The sequence below is a fragment of the Rhinoderma darwinii genome, chromosome 2 (assembly GCF_050947455.1).
Source record: "Rhinoderma darwinii isolate aRhiDar2 chromosome 2, aRhiDar2.hap1, whole genome shotgun sequence".
NCBI classification, from domain to species: domain Eukaryota; kingdom Metazoa; phylum Chordata; class Amphibia; order Anura; family Rhinodermatidae; genus Rhinoderma; species Rhinoderma darwinii.
In genome coordinates, this window is record NC_134688.1 from 86,230,477 (window position 1) to 86,252,786 (window position 22,310).

A 22,310-nucleotide genomic window follows, 5' to 3' on the forward strand; every position below is an offset into this window, starting at 1 on the left:
ATTGGTCAGAAGTCTGATCAGCTTATTTTTAAGTATTCTTCATTTCTTCTCCCCTCAACTGTGAAACATTTTTCAAGTAGGTCTTCCCAGATGAATGGTAAGGTGATACTCCAAAACTTATATCCACTGGTGGCTGGGTTTCCCTACCACACATAAGAAATTAGGGTGAGTACCCAGTTGACTCATTCTTGGTGCAGTTGTAGACATGGACTAACTGACTGATTTGCTGGCTCCAACGTTCTTTCATTTTGGTGTCCAATGTGCCCAATATGTTGAGAATGGTACAGTTAAAACTCTCTGGTTAAGGATCCCTTTGAGAGTGAAAAGTTGTGGCTCTGGATTTCTTGATCCCACAGTATTAACACAGATACTTAATCAGCCGATTCTCAAGGTCTTTTCTTTGCTCAGTATGGATCAGGTTTGGCAGCCCATAGTGCACAAAGAACTTCTCCCACAATATTTTGGCCACAATGATTTCTCTCTGGCCTTTGGTAGACAAGTCTTGGGCAAAGGTGGTAAAATGTCCTTGCTTCTGCGTACAGCAGTCTGTCTCTCACAACTAGGAATTCTAACTGGCGAGCCAGCAAGACAGACTCTTCTGTCTTCAAAGCATTTCTCTCAGGCCTACGGACCCTTGTCACGGACCATCAAACCATTGCCGCAGCTGGATCTTTCTGTTGGGTCCATTTGACCTGGTCTTTGGTCAATTTATGCAGGAGGTCAATGTTAACATTAGTCAATGGGCAGAATAGAGGTGGAAGTGGCTTGGTGTCTGTGACACAAAGCTTCACCTCCAGGGGAGGGACCCCTATCCATGCCTCTTCCCCGTCAGCCAATGGAAGTAGGCATCAGCATCAATGTTACTGGTGCCCGCATTAAGCTGAAATTGGACATAGCTGAAAACCACCAGTTCTCTGTAGCATCAAGCTTGGCTGTGGTTCTCACATAGGTCAGCGGATTGTTGCGTAAACTTTAAAGCGTACCCCATAGAGGTAGTCATCCAGCTTGACCACCGCTGTCCACTTCAATGCTAGGAACTCAAGCTTGTGTGCTCGGTAGTTGCACTCTCTTGGAGTCAAGCCTCGACTGATCTAATAGACCGGTTGCCATCATGCTCCTGGTACGGGACTGCTCTGAGCCTTTCCAGGGAAGCATTTACATGCAGCACATATTTCTTGCTGGTGTTCGCCAACACTGGAGCTTATGTCAGGTAGAACTTCCTCTTCTCAATTGCCTCATCACATGTAGGTCTCCGTCTTTCTCTGAATGGCTCATTAACCTTGAAGTAGGCCTTCTTTTCTGGCTTCTTGGAGTGAGCTAACCTTTGTGGAGGAGGATACCCTGAGTAAGAGCAGTCAGAGGCTTGGTAATTTTTGAGCACTATAGTATAAATCTTCTGAAATACTCAAAGAACCCTAAAAAACTTGGTGTCCATGGGCCATTTTAACACGGCTTTGACTTTGGCTGTGTCAGTGGAGATCTCTTACAGGATGACAATATGTCCCACATCTTTCACAGCCAGTTAATAGTTATATAAGATGAATCCCAGCCCTGGATTAAGTAGGGAGGATGCAAGTTTAAATAAGCAGAGGAAATAAAAATAGGTTAAAAACAATGGTAATGAAACCAGGGCCAGCAGTTTTGTTGGATTAGTAAAGGATATATTTTAGTGGGGAGTTAAGCTTTAAACAGGGCTTACAGGTGCCCCCATAAAAAAAAGGCCTGCTAGGTGCTCCTATAAAAATTGTCTGGCAATTGGCCACAGCTATTAAAGGAGCCTCAGAGACTAGGTGAAGTTCGCGATCCCTGAGGATAATGGAGAAATAGAATAAATGTCAGAATAAATGTCACTGCTTATGTTGGTCTTTGTGGAATAACTCCATATAAAGAAGATTAAAAAATGAATTGGTTTTACTGTACACAATGGGAAGTTTATCGCCAATAGTTCTTCAAAAAAATTCTATTATTGATTATTGTGATAATTGTTAAATGAGAATGGTTTCTCCATGGAAAAGTTACCCCTTTAATAAAACCCTCTGATACCGTTAGAGTAGGAACACAGGTGTCATAAGACAGCCGAGTACCCACTTCACACGACATAGCCACAGAACACCCGTTACGGTGGCCTAGTCTGTCCTGCATGGGTGTCCAGCCAGACTTTTGCTCGTATGACTGGGATTGGAGGAACCACCGATACTGGTCATTTAAACCCTTAGATGCCGCGGTGAATAGCAACAACAGCATCTAAGTGGTTTAGAGAGGAAGGGGCTCTCTCTGAGGTGATTGTTTCTTGTCAGTTTAGAATAACACATTGCAATACAGAAGTATTGCAATGTATTATAGAAGCAATCAGAGGATCACTTATTCAAGTCCGCTTGACAAGTAAAGAATCCATAAAAATCCCCTTTTCTAATAAAGTACACATAATTGGTAATGCCAAACTATAAAACGATCACATTATTTATCCCGCGTGAATGCCGTTAAAAACAATGAAAAAAAAAGAACAATGACAAAATTGCTGTTTATGGTTCATCCTGCCTGAAAAAAAAACCTGAATATAATACAATCTCAAAATGGTACTATTAAAAACTACAACTTGTCCTGAAAAAAAAAACCCCTCAGACAGCTGTGTCGATGGAAAAATAAAAATGTTATGGGTCTTGGAATGTAGCTACACAAGAACAAATATTTTTTTATTTAAAAAAAAAAAAAAAAGTATTTTTACTGTATAAAAGTAGTAAAACATAAAAAAATTATATCAATTTGGTATTGCCGTAACTGTATCGACCCATAGAACAAAGTTATTTATACTGCACGGTGAACACCATAAAAACAAAACCCAAAAAACAATGGAGGAAATAAGAAAATGTATACAAGTTATACAATACATTATATGTACCCCAAAATCATGGCAATAAAAAATACAACTCGTCCTACAAAAAACAAGCGCTCCTATGGCTAAGTCGATGGAAATTTATTTTGGAAAGAAAAAAAGGATTGGTTTTTAACCATACCTAATAGAAATTCTGCCACGATTTGAGTAGCAGAGGTCTTTACTTTCAGGTGCACAGAGTCGGCCGGTGAAGCACACAGGACGGCACAAGATCCAGAAGAGAAGGACGCACACCACCAGCAAGGTAAGTTCAAAGTTGCATGATGCTTTTTTCCATGTGGTATTTTCGACACAGCCAGGGATTGCAAGGCATGGTTTGATGCCACTACCTGCCAAACTTGATTAATCAGCTGACGCGTCAAATGAAATCTTGTGCCGTCCTGTGTGCTTTACCAGCCGACTCTGTGCACCTGAAAGTAAAGGCCTCTGCTACACAAATCGTGGCAGAATTGGAAGCTATACAATTTTGAATTTACCGTTGTGATGGTGGATGCCTCCCTTTGAGTATTGTGCTTCTCTGTGTGACTTCCCGGCTCTTTCCGGAGGATTGGAGGTAAGACCATATACCAATTGTATTGGAGTTGTTGTATGAACAACTTGGAAATGCTCTTCGGAAGAATATCTAGGGATTGAAGGGGATTAACTTTGACCTTAAATGGTCTAGAAATCGACTACCATTTACCCCTAATCGCTAAAATAAGATCCAGTCTTAAAAGAGGAGCAAATAGCGCACCGCAAATTTATCTTTCTTTAATCCTGCCTGCACCTTTTGGATGAGAACCATCATATAATAGAACATTTGTTTCTTATTCTCATTGCCAATCCTTTTGAATAGGAGTTTGTGCCAGCTTGAGATTGAAATAAAAAAAATCTGCAGAACGCAAGTGTTAACGGAGCCTAGCGGTTTCTAAACTTATTTTCTTAAAAGTTTTGCTAAATTATATGCAATTTACTCTGTACAGGGGAGATATGTATGTAATTCATCTTGTATGATATAGAATCTATGTACAGTGAAGGAAATAAGTATTTGATCCCTTGCTGATTTTGTAAGTTTGCCCACTGTCAAAGACATGAACAGTCTAGAATTTTTAGGCTAGGTTAATTTTACCAGTGAGAGATAGATTATATATAAAAAAAAAGAAAATCACATTGTCAAAATTATATATATTTATTTGCATTGTGCACAGAGAAATAAGAATTTGTTCCCCTACCAACCATTAAGAGTTCAGCCTCCTCCAGACCAGTTACACGCTCCAAATCAACTTGGTGACTGCATTAAAGGCAGCTCTTACATGGTCACCTGTATAAAAGACTCCTGTCCACAGACTCAATTAATCAGTCTGACTCTAACCTCTACAACATGGGCAAGACCAAAGAGCTTTCTAAGGATGTCAGGGACAAGATCATAGACCTGCACAAGGCTGGAATGGGCTACAAAACCATAAGTAAGATGCTGGGTGAGAAGGAGACAACTGTTGGTGCAATAGTAAGAAAATTGAAGACATACAAAATGACTGTCAATCGACATCGATCTGGGGCTCCATGCAAAATCTCACCTCGTGGGGTATCCTTTATCCTGAGGAAGGTGAGAGCTCAGCCGAAAACTACACGGGGGGAACTTGTTAATGATCTCAAGGCAGCTGGGACCACAGTCACCAAGAAAACCATTGGTAACACATTACGCCGTAATGGATTAAAATCCTGCAGTGCCCGCAAGGTCCCCCTGCTCAAGAAGGCACATGTACAGGCCCGTCTGAAGTTTGCAAATGAACATCTGGATGATTCTGAGAGTGATTGGGAGAAGGTGCTGTGGTCAGATGAGACTAAAATTGAGCTCTTTGGCATTAACTCTACTCGCCGTGTTTGGAGGAAGAGAAATGCTGCCTATGACCCAAAGAACACCGTCTCCACTGTCAAGCATGGAGGTGGAAACATTATGTTTTGGGGTGTTTCTCTGCTAAGGACACAGGACTACTTCACCGCATCAATGGGAGAATGGATGGAGCCATGTACCGTCAAATCCTGAGTGACAACCTCCTTCCCTCCACCAGGACATTAAAAATGGCTCGTGGCTGGGTCTTCCAGCATGACAATGATCCGAAACATACAGCCAAGGCAACAAAGGAGTGGCTCAAAAAGAAGCACATTAAGGTCATGGAGTGGCCTAGCCAGTCTCCAGACCTTAATCCCATTGAAAACTTATGGAGGGAGCTGAAGATCCGAGTTGCCAAGTGACAGCCTCGAAATCTTAATGATTTACAGATGATCTGCAAAGAGGAGTGGGCCAAAATTACATCCAACATGTGTGCAAACCTCATCATCAACTACAAAAAACGTCTGACTGCTGTGCTTGCCAACAAGGGTTTTGCCACCAAGTATTAAGTCTTGTTTGCCAAAGGGATCAAATACTTATTTCTCTGTGCACAATGCAAATAAATATATATAATTTTAACATTGTGATTTTCTGTTTTTTTTTTAAATATAATCTATCTCTCACTGGTAAAATTAACCTAGCCTAAAAATTCTAGACTGTTCATGTCTTTGACAGTGGGCAAACTTACAAAATCAGCAAGGGATCAAATACTTATTTCCTTCACTGTATAGGAGGAATGAAACAATATAGGGACTTCCCCTAAAACAGTGGTGTGGGACACACTGAAGGCTTTTTTTTTTAAGGAATCTTTTGTATAAGCATATATCACACAGGAGAAAACTGTTTCGCAAGGAGGATGAGGAGGCCAAGAAAGAATTTCAGGAGTCTCGGTTCTTATTAAAGAGGGATACGGCCTCCAGAGATATATGGAGAAAGGCCTGTGAAGTATATGAAGGGGTGCTATTTCAAAAGGCACAGAACAGGGAGTTTTTCTGGTGATCACAGAAATTATATGGAGGGATGTAGGCCTAGGAGAATGCTGGCACATATGATTAAGGGAAAAAGAGGTCAGATGTCATAGCCATCATTTGCAATGGGGAAGATAATATTTTAAATAACTCACTTAGGTTCATTAAGGTGGATCTCTCTCTGGTTATTGGGGATCAGTGTGGGTTTATGCCTGGGGAGTCAACCAGGACCAATATTCAGAGATTATTTGGGAATATGCAGTTAGGTAGAAGAGAGGGTGGGGGAGGGCGCTCTATCCTGGCGGTGGAGCCAGTTAAAGTGTACGACTGGGTATAGTGGCCATTCCTTTTAGATGGTATTAGAAAAATTTGGATTTAGATGCAGAATAATTGATTGGCTAAAGGCGCTGTAAAAAGATCCACGGGTAAGTGTGTTTGTTAATAGGGGGGTTAACGGACATATTTTTGATTTCACATGGAACTAGGAAGGGTTGTCCCCTCTGCCCCTTCAGCATTGCCCTCTGTATTGTGTCCTCTAGAAGCCAAGATCAGTCAGGAAAAACTGGTCTGGGGGTTTGGACATTGGGGACAGGGGAAAAAAAATTCCCTCTATGCTGATGATGTTTTTCGGATGAAGTTTTAGAAGGTGTTATAAATTATACATAAACTGTCACAAGACAATACTGATGCCCCTGGAAGGGGAGGTCAGGCACCATTAGATAAGCGTTTAGGGAAGAGGAGAAGTACTTAAATACTTGGGAGTCAATATTTACAGCAATGTGACAAAGTACATTGATCTTAATCTACTTCCCTTGATTCACAAACCTAAAGTTAACACTAAAGTTTGGAAAAAAAGACTTCTGTTGTCCATATTGGATAGGATTATCTTGATGAAAATCATAATCCTAACTCATTGCGATAGGAGACAAAAAATATTAAACCCTGCCCCTTGGCTAAGCCCCGCCTTTTAATAGTCTGCCAGCTGAAAATGGAAGTGATTAGTAGAAAAATTAACATCTGTTATCTCGCACGATTTTTACATGACTGATTATTTCAGGAACATGAAGAAAATCCTGCATACTGACAAAATGTGGTCAATTTAATCTCCTGTTTAATTTTATCTTTCATTTCTAGGTTTAGTGTTCCTTTAAGGAAACTGCAACACTGAAAAAGGCAAGGAACCAGCTGAGATATCAAGAATAGGAAACATTTGAAATAAATGAAGACCATGTGGATGGTATTTCCTGACGCACAGCAGACATCCTGGCACCGTAGGACAAAGTAGCCAACATTTTTCTATTTATTTTAGTCATTGGTATTTTTCAGTAGAGAAAAATATAATTTTTTAATACACAAAGATGAGATAGTCATGGATGATTTTTTTTTCTACCCTAGAAAAGATCATCAAAGACACAGATGAGACAAAGATAAAGAGGTTTTCTTGAGAAATGTAATAATTGGAACCGAACTAAGCCATTAACATCAAACCTCCTTCTTATATTTATAGGAAGGTTTACGGGCCATAGAAATGACCCGCAAAATGTCCTATTTTTATATTTTATAGACCGTGCTCCCATACTTTATAATGGGAGCGCAGCCCGCAAATGCAGATGACTGTCCGCGGCTGGCCGTAACCGCAATCACCGGGCGTAATTATGTTTACTGCCGTGTTCAGGGGGCTTAAATGTTCATAAACTTCAGAAGTCAACCCAAAATCCATCAAGTGTAAAAGGAGGAGAAAGGAGCTGAAGGAGGAGATGCTGCTGCAGTTTCTCTATCTCTCTGTTTCTGGGAGAATGCTGTGAGAGGGGAGGGGGAGCAGAAGTTGGTAGACATCTGCATAGCAACAGCAAATGCATTTTAAAATGCATGTAGAGAGATGAAAATAGACACCCCAAAAAAGCAGATTAGACGCAATTTCTGGCTGCAATATATATAACTTACTACTAGAGCTGCCTAATGTCTGTGATTTTTTTATTAGTATAGGAATGCTTTAAACAAACTCTACTTCGCTCTATTGAGCATATGTATCTTATGTCACTGTGCTTGTATCTTTCTCTTATTATTTTGATATCCTGCACTAATGAAGACTAAGGGTATGTTCACACGCTTATTTTCAGCCGTATTTCGGGCCGTAAACGCCTGAAAAACGGCCGAAAAATCGGAAGCAGAACGCCTCCAAACATCTGCCCATTTCAATGAGAAAAATGGCGTTCTGTTCCGACAGGCCGTTTTTTTATGCGGCTGTTTTGAAAAACAGCCGCGTAAAAAAACAGCTGCGAAAAAGAAGTGCAGGTCACTTCTTGGGATATTTTTGGAGCCCTTTTTTCATAGACTCTATTGAAAACAGCTCCAAAAACAGCCGTAAAAAACGCAGCGAAAAATGCAGCGAAAATCGTGAGTGGCTCAAAAAAGGTCTGAAAATCAGGAGCTGTTTTTCCTTGAAAACAACACCGTATTTTCAGATGTTTGCGGGTTGAGTTTGCATGAACATACCCTAATAAGGCCTTAAACAGATGTATGCAAGTTGGAATCAATTGTGTTGTACTTACGTTGCTGTTTTTATGCTATACACCAGCATTTTTTGATGCAGGGCCAGCTCCAGGTTTATGTGGGTTCTTGGGCGATAGTCTCAATAGGCTTCTTTGCAGTGTGTCACATGCAGCAGTAAAACTGCATGTATTGTAGATGTTACTGAAGTTTTCACCTATGTAATACTGTAATCAGTACTGCTGAATTCGATGATTAAAAGTGGTCACATGAATGACGCAGATTTCGGCAAGATCTAATGTGTATGGGGTGTCTGGGGATGTGTTGGGAGAAAGAAGGGTCGGACATGTTGGATTTCAACTTATGTGATCCTTTTGTTCTTACAGGAAATATTTTTCTCCCACCCCCTACCAAAAACAAAAAGAATATCATTATACCACACACTACGGCCCTAAATATAATAGCGCCATACACTGCACCTCTAATTATAATAGCACCATACACCGTGTCCCACACACACACTGTGCCCCCTGTAGATAGTGCCTGCCATAGAGCCCCCTGTAGATAGTGCCTGCCATAGAGCCGCCTGTAGATAGTGCCTGCCATAGAGCCCCTGTAGATAGTGCCCCCATATAGACCACCCCTGTATATAGTGTCCCACAAATAACTCCCCCTATAGTGCTCTACAGATAGCCCACCCTGTGTATAGCCCCCTGTAGATATAGCCCACCCCTGTATATAGAGCTCTACAGATAGCCCAACCATGTATGTAGCCCCCCTGTAGATATAACCCACCCCTGTATATAGTGCTCCACATATAGTCCACCCCTGTATATAGTGTTTCACAGATAGCCCACCCCTGTATATAGCCCCCCCTTGTACATATAGTCCACCCCTGTATATAGTGCTCCACTAGATAGTCCATGCCTGTATATAGTGCTCCACAGATAGCCCACCCCTATATATACTATATACAAGGGTAGGCTAACTGTAGAGCACTATATACAGGGGTGGACTATATGTACAAGGGGGCTATATACAGGGGTGGGCTTTCTGTGGAGCACTATAGGGGGGAGCTATTTGTGGGATACTATATACAGGGGTGGGCTATATCTACAGGGGGACTATATACAGGGGTGGGCTATATCTACAGGGGGACCATATCTACAGGGGGACCATATCTACAGGGCTGGGCTATATCTACAGGGCTGGGATATACACAGGGGGGCTATATATACAGGGGTGGGCTATACACAGGGGGGCTATATCTACAGAGGGGGCTATAAACAGGGGGCTATATCTACAGGGGTGGGCTATATACAGGGGGAATATATCTACAGGGGGCTATATCTACAGGGCTGGGCTATATCTACAGGGCTGGGCTATATACAGGGCGACTATATCTACAGGGGGGGCTATATATTGGGGTGGGCTATCTATGGAGCACCATATACAGGGGTGGGCTATATCTACAGGGGGCTATATACTATATAGCCCACCCCTGTATATGGTGCTCTATAGACAGCCCACTCCAGTATATAGCCCCCCTGTAGATATAGTCCCCCTGTATATAGCCCCCCTGTAGATATAGTCCTCTTGTATATAGCCCAGCAGATATAGTCCCCCTGTATATAGCCCAGCCCTGTAGATATAGTCCCCCTGTATATAGCCCCCCTGTAGATATAGTCCCCCTGTATATAGCCCAGCCCTGTAGATATAGTCCCCCTGTATATAGCCCCCCTGTAGATATAGTCCCCCTGTATATAGCCCACCCCTGTAGATATAGTCCCCCTGTAGATAGACACCCATCGTAGATAAAGTCCTCCGTTTAGACAAAGTCGTCCCCCCCCCCGCAGATACAGCCACACGTCTACTACAATTTAAAAAAATAAATAAAAAATAAATAAATTTCAAACTCACCTTATTCCCGCTCCCACGCCGTCCGGCAGCCATGGAGACCTGCTCTCTTCTGCGCAGGTCTCCAGGGGGTTGAACACAGCGTCTATGAAAGGCGCTGATTGGCTGGGCAGGATGACTTTCCCTGTCAGTCAGTCAGCGCCTTTCATCGACGGAAGCGTCACTGGTACAAAAGGTAACAGTCGCTTCATTCGTGGAAAGGCGCTGAATGGCCGGGCACGGAACGTGCCCTGTCATTCATTGCTTCTAATTGTACCTGTGTCCTTGCGACACAGGTACAATTATAGTGCAGGAGGAGGGGGCGCTGGCGCCCCACTCTGAACTGCGCCCGGGGCACATGCCCCGCTTGCCCCCCCCTAGCCACGCCCCTGATGACATGTGTAGCGTCCATGGCTGCGGGCCGTCCGGTTTACTTACCTCCCGACGCCCATAGCCATGGATCTGTGAGCGCTGGTCTCCATCTCCTTCCTAGGAGACACCAGCGCTCACTTCCGCTCCGGTCCGCTGTATCCTGTAGGGTGCGCGCGCACGCTCGTGCCTGCTCTTAATGGGCCAGCGCACGCACATGAAAACAATCATCATCATCAACTCACATGATTTCCTGGACTATAAGAAGGCCTCTGCCCTTCTGATCCTTGCCTGAGCGTTGTTTGTCATATCCTAGTTTGTCTAAGCAAATGGTATTTTAGTGTTTTCCATTTCCATTGTTCCCTGTTCCTATATCCTGTATCCTGTATCCCGTGCTATCCTGGCCTAGTGCCATGCTGTACTGTAGCCGTGCTGTGCTGTATCTATGCCTGTCCTGCTGCTCCACGCCTGACGTCTACCCGCTGCCTAGTCCCAGCCGAGCCTGCCTTGCTACTGTCTGAGCTGCCACAGGTACCTTATACAAACTGTATACTGTGACCTGCACCCTGTTGACCAGCTGCCATACCGCCAAGGCGGTACGGCCTAGTGGGTCCACGAACCCAATGTGACAACATGCTTCAATACAGCGCCTCAGCAGTACACTGTTCCTGTATATACTTTATAATGACAATCAGAACTGTCAGGCTTTCAAATAATTGCCTTTTCAAAAGCATTAATCAATGTATGATAATATACCTTTAAATAATATAGGCATACAGTTACCATGCAATACCACTATACAAAAATATTATCACCATACATATTACCATCATACTGTTACTGAACCTAACCCACTATAACAATGGCCAATATTACCAATAATACCACTATATAAGGGCCAAATAATACCACCACACCATGACCACATATTACCACCACATAGTGACTGAATAGTTTTACCACACTGTTACCGAATAATACCGCCAGAACATGACCACATATTACCATTACATAGTCATTGAATAATACCACCATACTGTTACCAAATAGTACCACCACACTAGAACAACATATTACCACCAGACAGTGTCTGAATAATAGCACCATACTGTTACTGAATAAAAAACACTATACCAATATTACCATCATATAGTGACTATATAGTGGGAGATACCAGTTATACACAGGCACTTTGCAGACCATATAAGTGAATACTGTAAAGTTTAATCCAGTGATTCACAGGTGACGTCCACTCTGACTTGAGTAATTTGCTTTTCCTTTTCTTCTTAATTCGGTCCAGACCAACATGACAACCTCTTCATACCATGACTCGTCTCTGGAGTGTTTGACACACAGACATCTTTGAGTCCTTGATTTTCCAGCACTTACAGCTCCCCAACTATTCCTCACCACTAAACAAACTCGCCATCCATTGTTCCCCAAACAATAATGACATTTAGAGTGACCCACACAGCTATAGTAACCCCCTTTTGTGCCCACTATAGGCTCCACACAGCGCTGCTTTTATTTTTCCAGCACAGTAATAGTGCCCTCTTTAGATCCTACCCAGTGATAGTGCTCTTGTGCTCCTCTTAGTTCCCCAAACAGTAATAGTGCCCCCACTCAGTTATAATAACCCCTTTGTGCCCCACTCAGTAATAATGTCAAGATGCGGGATGTGGACCCACTGGGCCGTACCGAGTAGCAGGATGGCAGCTGGCCAAACAGGTAAAGTACAGAGTCAATAATTCAGAGAGGATACCTGAGGCAACGTAGACAGTAGCAAGGCAGACACGTCTGGGACCAGGCAGCGGGTAGACGTCAGGTGTGGTGCAGCAGAACAGGCGTGGAACACAGCACAATACGGCAACAGCTCAGCAAGGCACTAGAACAGGATAGCACAGAAACTGGATACAGGATAAAGGAACGGTACACTGGGAAACTGGAAGACACTAGGAGACCATTAGCACGACAAACTTCGGGAAACAAACGACGCTCTGGCAAGGAACAAGAGGGCAGAGCCCCTTTTATAGCCCAGAGAATCCTGGGCTAGATTGCAGACTTCCTGCAATATGCACGCACTGGCCCTTTAAGACAGTTTCGTTATCCGGAAGTGAGTGCCGGTGCCTCACAGGAGGACGAAGCTGCACACAAGTCAGATGTCCATGGCCATGGCCGTCGAGGGGTAAGTCAGAATGACGGGCCGTGGCCATAGATGTTACAGTATCCCCCCTCTTACGCCCCCTCTTCTTGGGACCAGAGCGGGAGAGAAACGTCCTCATGAGGACAGGAGCATCGATGTTCTCCTCTGGCTCCCAAGAGCTCTCTTCTGGGCCGAACCCACTCCATTCCACTAAATAAATTGTCCTTCCTCCCACCTTCTTGGTGACCAGAATCTCCCTTACTTCAAAAGCCCCAGATGAGCCGCCAGGGACCACTGCGGAATTAGGAGTCCGGGAGTAGCGGTTTAGGACCACTGGCTTCAGCAAAGATACATGGATGGAGTTAGGAATCTTGAGAGTAGGAGGCAGCTGCAGCTTGTAAGATACCGGGTTGATCTGTAGCAGGATTTCGAAGGGTCCAAGGAACCTAGGGGTAAATTTGTACGACGGCACCCTCAGCCGGATATTCCTTGAAGACAACCAGACTTTAGTCCCTGGAAGAAACTGCGGAGGAGCCCGTCTTTTTGTATCTGTCTTTCTCTTCATGCGGTCCACCGCCAGCAGGATAGAAGATCGGGTTTGTTGCCATATCTGTAGAAAGTCCATGAAGGTCGAGTCACCTGCAGGCACCTGGGACATAGTAGAGACAGAAGGAGGTATAGGAGGATGTTGGCCGTACACGATGAAGAACGGACTGGAAGTGGTAGACTCACTAGTGTGGTTATTATAAGAGAACTCTTCCCACGGGAGCAGCTGCACCCAGTCATCATGCCGCCTGGAAACAAAGTGACGCAGATAGTTCTCCATGATCTGGTTAACCCTCTCGACTTGCCCATTGGACTGGGGATGATAAGCCGAAGAGAAGTCCAATTTTACACCGAGGAGACCGCAGAGTGCTCTCCAAAACTTCGAGGTGAACTGGACCACTCGATCCGAGACAATAGGTAGGGGCAAGCCGTGCAGACGGAAGATCAATGAAGAGGTCAGCCAATCGCGTAAAAGACGGCAGACCGGTCAAGGGAACGAATTGAAAATCGATCCACCACCACCAAGAGTCCATTGCGACATGCTGCCAGGGAACAACGGGCACAGGCAGTGGTTGTGGTCTGGAGTGAGCAACTTTATTTGCTGCGCATACCGTGCATGAGGAGACAAAGTGCATAACGTCTTGGGGTAGTGTGGGCCACCACAACTGATGGCCGATTAAATCTTGGGTCTTATGAGCACCCGCGTGCCCTGCCAGCTTAGAACTGTGACCCCAGCAAATAATTCTTCCTCTGTCTGCCAGACGCACAAAACTCCTTCCCGGAGGAATGTCTCTAACTTGCACAGGGTTCACAGAGAAAATGCAGGACGGATCAATAATATTCTGTGGGGACTCCACAGTGTCCTCAGTTTCAAAAGACCTAGACAAGGCGTCGTCCCTCACATTCTTGTCCCTCACATTCTTGTCAGCAGGTCGGTAGTGGAGTTCAAACCGGAACCGAGCAAAGAACAACGACCATCTGGCTTGACGAGGATTCAACCGCTGGGCCATCTGTAGGTAGGTCAAGTTCTTGTGATCCGTGAAAACCAGGATAGGATGAACTGCACCCTCCAATAGATGTCTCCACTCCTGCAGAGCCAGCTTGATGGCCAGTATCTCCCGATCCCCAATCGAGTAGTTGCGCTCTGCGGAAGAAAATAGCTTATAATAGTAGCCACATACCACAGCCTTGTTTTTCGAACCTCTTTGGAACAACAGTGCACCAGCACCAACAGAGGAAGCGTCCATCTCTAACGAAAACTGTAGGGATACATCAGGGTGGTGCAGAATAGAGGCTGATGTGAAGGCTTTCTTTAAGGATTCAAATCCGGAGTCCACACTTTGGCATTCATACCCTTTTTAGTGAGGGTGGAGATAGGAGCCGTAAAAGATGAGAAGTTGGGGATGAACAGCCGATAGAAGTTGGCGAATCCCAGGAAGCGTTGTATGGCCCTTAAGCAATGGGGGCGTGGCTACTCCAGAAAAGCCTTTACCTTCTGAGGGTCCATCTTGAGGCCCTGATCGGAGAGCATATAGCCCAGGAAGGATAGAGACCTCTTCTCAAACACACACTTCTCTAGCTTGGCATAAAGACGATTCTTCCTTAGACGAAGCAACACCTGGCGGACATGACTTTGATGAGTTACTGGATCTGGGGAAAAAATCAAAATGTCGTCGAGATACATCACAACACAAACATAAAGGAGATCACGAAAAATGTAATTGACAAATTCTTGAAACACTGCGGGGGCGTTACACAGGCCGAATGGCATAACTAGATATTCGTAGTGCCCATCACGAGTATTAAAAGCAGTCTTCCACTCGTCACCTTGACAAATCTGGATCAGATTGTAGGCCCCCGCAGGTCCAGTTTAGAAACAAAAATTTGCCCCCCGTATGCGGTCAAATAGTTCAGAAATCAAAGGCAGAGGGTACCTGTTCTTCACCGTAATCTGATTCAGGCCTCAGTAGTAAATGCAAGGTCGTAGCGATCCATCTTTCTTTTTGACAAAGAAGAACCCCACTCCGGCCGGGGATGAGGATTTACGAATGAAGCGCCTCTCCAGATTCTCCTTAATGTAGGCCGACATAGACTGAGTATCTGGCAAGCAGAGAGGGTACACTCTACCGCGAGAACGAGACGACTCAGGAACCAGGTCGATTGGACAATCATAAGCCCGGTGTGGCGGCAAGGTCTCAGCCTCCTTTTTATTGAAGACATCGGAGAACATGGAGAAACAAGAAAGCAACCCTGCCAATGAATGAAACAGAAAAGGCTGTAGTGACTGGATATGACCCAGACAGTGGTCAAGACACTTTGGGCCCCACTGAAGAACCTCTCCAGAGTTCCAATCTAGGACAGGGGCGTGCAGACGGAGCCAAGGCAAACCCAGCAGCACGGGGTTGACGGCCTTGGACAGGACAAACAGGGAGATGAGCTCAGCATGAAGAGCTCCCACTTGGAGTCTCAACGACTTGGTCACAGACACAACTGGGTCAGGCAATGGCAGTCCATCCACCGAGGCAACGATCAACGGCCTTTCTAGCTGGACAGTAGGCAACTGAAGAAGATCCACAAGGTCTTGGCAGATGAAGTTGGCTGCAGAGCCAGAGTCCAGGTAGGCAGAGACCGGATGGGACCTCTCGCCAGCAATGATGGTTACGGGAATGAATAGTTTGGAAGAGAGTACTCGATTAAATGCAGTGATGCCCAAGGTTGTCGCTCCAACCAAACCTAGGAGCTGGGTTTTTTTGGCTTCTGAGAACACAGACGCACGACATGGCCAGCGAGGCCGCAATATTAACAGAGTCCAGAGGTGCGCCTGCGCTGTTTCTCCTGGACCGATAATTTTAGCCGGTCCACTTGCATCGGAACCTCAGGCAAAGTAATAGAAGCAGGCAAGAGGGGTTGCTGGAAGTTGGGCGCCAGTCTAGGAAGCCATCTCTCCTGACGAACTTCATGAGATCTCTCCTTCAGCCTTATGTCTACCCGAGTGGCAAGCAGAATCAAGTCGTCCAAGGCAGGTGGCAGATCTCGAGCAGTCAGTTCGTCCTTGATCTCGGACGACAGACTATGCCAAAAGGATACCACCAAGGCCTCATTGTTCCAGGATAGCTCTCCTGCCAGAGTCCGGAACTGGATGGTATATTCGCCCACGGAGGTGTCCTCTTGGCAAAGCTTAAAGATAGCTGCTGTGCCATAGAGTTCACTGTCACAAGAAGTTGATCTTGTCTAGCTCGGAGATCCAGCAGGTCCGCCTGCATGGCTTGGGTAGGTGACATGCCTTTGAATTGACCAGTGGAGTCCATGGCCAGAGCCTACTGTCATGACGCGGGGTGTGGACCCAGCTGGCCAAACAGGTAAAGTACAGAGTCAATAGTTCAGAGAGGATACCTGAAGCAGCGTAGACAGTAGCAAGGCAGACACGTCTGGGACCAGGCGGCGGGTAGACGTCAGGTGTGGCGCAGCAGAACAGGCGTGGAACACAGCACAACATGGCAACAGCTCAGCACGGCACTAGAACAGGATAGCACGGAAACAGGATGCAGGATGCAGGAACAAGGTACACTGGGAAACTGGAAGACACTAGGAGACCATTAGCACGACAAACTTCGGGAAACAAACAACGCTCTGGCAAGAAACAAGAGGGCAGAGCCGCTTTTATAGCCCAGAGCATCCTGGGCTAGATTGCAGACTTCCTGCAATATGTGCGCACTGGCCCTTTAAGACCGTGCATGCGCGGGCACGCGCGCCCTCCGGAGACAGACTCGGTATCCGGAAGTGAGTGCCAGCGCCTCACAGTAGGACGACGCTGCACACAAGTCAGATGTCCATGGCCACGGCCATCGAGGGGTAAGTCAGAACGACGGGCCGTGGCCATACAAATAATGACCACTTTTTTTTTACCCACTCACTAATAATGCCCCCTATTATACCCCAATCGGTAATAGTGCCCATTTTATGCCCCACTTAGTACAAATGCTGCCTTTTATGCCCCAACTCAGTAATAATGCCCCCTTTTATGCCCCACTTAGTAATAATGTCTCTTTATATGACCCACTCAGTACTAGTGCCCCTTTTATGCCCTACTTAGTAATAATTCCCCCACTCAATAATAGTACCCCCTTTTATGACCCTTCTCTGTCATAATTCCCCCTACAGAAGTAGCGTCCCCCACATATTAATAGTGCCCCCATATTAATAGTGCTTACTTTGCAACCCTAAAAAGAAAAGAAACTTATACACACCAAACCCCGTTCTGATGACGAGTTGGGACTTCTTCCTCTCTATGCATTCAGCAACCTGATATCATTAGAGTACTTCCAGTGTCCCCTAGGACGCATGCCTAAGTCAGCCTGTAGCCTTTGAGAGTAAAAGGCGGGGCAGGGAGCTAATAGCTTTCTGCTTCCCCATATTTTTCAATGCAAAGGAGACCACAGGCCCCGTTATACCCGGCCGTTATATTGCCATGTAAGAAAAAAGTTTATTAAGTGTTTCAACCCCCAAGCACAATGGGTCCCGGCATTAGCCTGAGTTTACCAGGTGTTGGCCCTGTCTCGATGCATAGTTGGCTTCGAAATGCAGAAATGAATAATTTGCAGGTCTCCACCCCTCTATCTTAGAATGAGTATTCAATTCCTTGTTATATGGATATGTGCTGGCAGTGTACATGGTAATAACGTTTGTTTATACAGAAGAAAACCGTCACTGTGGTGATGTTACACTGAAACTTTAAAGAGAATTTGCTAGCAATAAAAAAAAAAAAAACATTTCATGTAGTTAAAAACACAAAACTAGTGGGCGCTTTTACAGCCACTTCCACACCAAAACCAATCAGGGTCTGGAAGGGGTTTGTAAAAAGTTGTGATGCCAATCAAGTTAGCCCTTTTTGCCAACCAGCCAGGCGTGTTATTTAGCATCCATAAAATCCATTTCAATTTAACTTGTCGTCCATATTTAGCAGCAATAATTGCAACAAAACACTCCCTACATGTTGATATCTATAGTATTTTTACTATGTTCTATCTATGTAATGTTCCCCTAATTCTGTTTTATCAAGCCAAATTGCATGTCTGTGTAGGCTTATGCTCAAAAATGCAATGACACTTTTTATCTCATATTCAACAACTAAGAAGAAAAATTGCACGTACACATTTACCAGCTTCCAGTCAGCTATGTTCCCAAATGCCCCTATAAACATGCATGCTTGGATTGGCAAGAATTGTCTGAGTATGCGTTTATTTCAATAGGAAAACGGGAGATAAGTGGCTGTCATACAACCTGGCAACAATTATCGACATGGGGAGCAAAGGATTAGTTGGTTTAAAAGTCTAATGTGACAAAAAAGATTATTAAGGAAGATAAAACAAGCCATTCCAACATTTATAGATCCCTTAAAACAATGGTCATAGTAAAGCAGTCAAGGTGGGGCTGTGGCAAATGTAGTCACACGTTTTACTAGGAATAAAGCAATATGATTCATGAGAAATAATGATAAATGCACATAGAAATAAAAATATTACTTTGTGTCATTTTACATATGACAGAAGCATTTACATTAAAGGCTATGTACACCTTTGAAGGTGATTATATATATATATATATATATATATATATATATATATATATATATATATATATATATATATATGTCAGTGTGATTGCTGCAACTTTATAATGAATTTTTATAAAAAATTATCTTTACTTTTTGAGATACAGAGCAACTGTATCGTCCACTAAGACTTGTTATCAATCACATCTAAGTTATGAACTTAGATGTGACGGGTAACAGCTCGATCCTCTGTGTCACAACGCTGACACTGAATCCGTCAGTCCCGCTGACCTGACGTATACAGGTTTGAGCGTAAGATACAGCTGCTCTGTCTACAGGATACAGAGCAGCTGTATCTCAAAAAGTTAAAATAATTTTTAATACAAACTAACTATAAAGTTGCACCAAACACACTGACTGACGTTTATTTAATTATATTCATATATATATATATATATATATATATATATATATATATATATATATATATGTAAACACTTTCAATGGTTTTCATAGCCTTTAAGTGTGTTTTATGTATAGCAGGATATATTATATCTTCTGTGCAAAATGTGCAGTGTTCTTTTGTCTGTGCGTATATACAATATGGGAGATGACATTTTAGATTTGGCATGGGGAATCTTTATAAACAGCAAGAGAAACACTGCCACCATCTGACATGGGATATGCAAAACATAAAGGAAGGTATTAAATATGTACCTGCTAAATAATTGATCTGCTGCGCTCAGATTACACTCATGGCATAATACAAATTGAAATCCCATGTACTGTATGACCTAGTTCTTTAGCATTGACCAACCAAATAAACCGTCCCTTTTTCTGGTCAGCAATTCCTATTTTCTTTACCAATTTAATTTATATTTATTTACTAGATGAGATTCCAATGTTAGGCCAGTTTTTGATGCCGTTCTTGGCTCATTTTTTTTTTAGCCAAACACAGGAGTGGACACAAAAGAAAGGAGATGCATCAGTCTTTTCTTTATACCTTTCCTTCATATAAGGCCCCATGCACACGAACGTAAAAACGCCCGTAATTATGGGCCGTAACTACGGCACGTTTTTACGGGCCCATGGACTTCTATTGGCCATGGGTACATCCCCGTATTAGAACAGAAAAAAAAGGGAGGATTCCTCCAGCTCACCTTATCGTAGGTATAGTGGTTAGCGCACGGGTCCTCGTGTAGACTTGTATAGACAAAGAAGATAAAGAATTGAATCCAGCGCTGGAAATTGGTGCTTCTGGTAAAACCAGGAAACTTCTTCCAAGTTTTATTTTCATAAGTTTAAAAGCAGTGAAAAATGGTGAAAGCGGGTTTAGTCCAGAGTACAGAGGATGGTTGGAAAGATAATAGGCTGTAGCCTACGCGTTTCAAACATCTGCCGCGTCCTTAGTCATGGCTTGTACATCCCCGTATTCTTACGGAAAGGTGCCCGGGCCGTTGAAAAATATAGAACATGTCCTATTTTAGGCCTTAATTATGGCACGGGCAGGCCCATAGAAGTCTATGGGGCTCCCGTAATTACGGGTAACTACGTGTGTGCACCCGTAATTACGGGAGCATTGCTAGGCGACGTCAGTATATAGTCACTGTCCAGGGTGCTGAAAGGGTTAAACGATCGGCAGTAACTCTTTCAGCACCCTGGACAGAAACTACCGATCACAATATAGATCAACCTGTAAAAAAAAAAAGACGTTCATACTTACCCAGAACTCCCTGCTTCTTCCTCCAGTCCGGCCTCCTGGAATGACGTTTCAGCCCATATGACCGCTGCAGCCAAACACAGACCAATCACAGGCTGCAACGGTCACATGGACTGCCGCGTCATACAGGGAGGTCGGGCTGGATGTCAAGAGAGGGACGCGTCACCAAGGCAACGGCCGGGTAAGTATGAATTTCTTTTACTTTTACCTCGGAAAGGGCTGCCCCTTCTCTCTATCTTGCACTGATAGAGAGAAGGGGCTGCCGATTAGTGCAGTGCAATTTTGCATCGAAAATGTGCCCGTAAATACGGGTGGAATACTGGTGACACCGGACCCGTATTTACGCCAGTATTTACGGGAGGGGAAAAATACGTTCGTGTGCATGAGGCCTTATATTCACTTCTGGCTTTGGCTAAAAAAACAACTCAGATCCTACAAAATCAGCACCAAAAGCTGCATCAAAACTGTGTATGTGATCCTGGCCTGAGCAAAAACAGACCCAGACCCACATCCAAAAGTGTTAGACCCCATACACACAACAGTATTTTTCATCAGTAATTACGGACCCATTCATTTCTATTGGCCACGGACACCTTTCAGTATTTTTACTGATGGGTGTCCGTGCTGAAAAAGTTATAGAACCTGTCCTATTGTTGTCAGTAATTACAGCACGGACTCTCCCATAGAAGTCTATGGGAGCTTCCGTAAATGATACTTCTGTGCATCCGTAAACCGTCCGTATTTACGGAAGCATTACTAGGGAACATGTTGATGACATTATTTGCAACCTCCCTCTTTTTGTACGGATCCGTATATACGGATGAAATACGGATGCCTACTAATCCTTATTTACGGACAGTATTTCGGGATAGATGAAAATACTGTCGCGTGCATGGGGCTTTAGGGTATGTTCATACGGCCTATTTTCAGCCATCTTTTGGGCCGTAAACGCCTCGAAAAACATCTGAAAATACGGGGGCTGAACGCCTCCAAACATCTGCCGATTGATTTCAATGGGAAAAATGGGCGTTCCGTTCCCACGGGGCGTTTTTTACGCAGCCGTTTTAAAAACCACGTGTAAAAAAAGCGCCGTTAAAAAGAAGTGTATGCCACTTCTTGAGCCGGTTTTGGAGCTGTTTTTGATTGGGTCAATAGAAAAACAGCTCCAAAAACGGACGTAACAAACGTATCAAAAAACGCATTATGCTTAAAAAACGGCTGAAAATCGGAGGCTGTTTTCCCTTTTACTGCCGTTTTATGTTAAGCGTGTGAACATACTCTTAGGCTACATTTAGATGAGTGTCTATGATTTGCCCACGTAAAAAATGCAGCGTTTTTCCTACATTTCATGTTCGTGCGCGTTGCGTATTGGCATCAGTGTGCTTTGCGTGTGGCATGCGTTTTTCACCACCGTGCAAGCACTTCTATTTTTATTTTTTTTATTTTTCTGCTTTTCTATGTAACTGATGCGTGAAACGTGGACATCACATGGATGTCATCCGTGTGCTGTCCGTGGTTTTTTACTCACCCATGGACTTCAATGGGCGACTAGGTGCACAAAAATGCACCAATATAGGACATGCAGTGAGTTTCATGCAACAGACACTCGCTACATGAAAACTCATGCATGTCTGAATAGCCCCATTGAAATGAATGGGTTAGTCTGCTGTGAGTTATTTCAACGCACAGCACACAGACGAATACTACGCTCGTCCCACTGAAAGTATGGATAGACATAAGCAACTTTATGCCTTAGGCCTCATGCACACTTCCGTCGGCTGTTGAATGGCCGTTATTGACGGTCCAGTCACACATGGGCTGTACACGGATGGCTTCCGTGTGCAGCCCATTGTTTCACGGA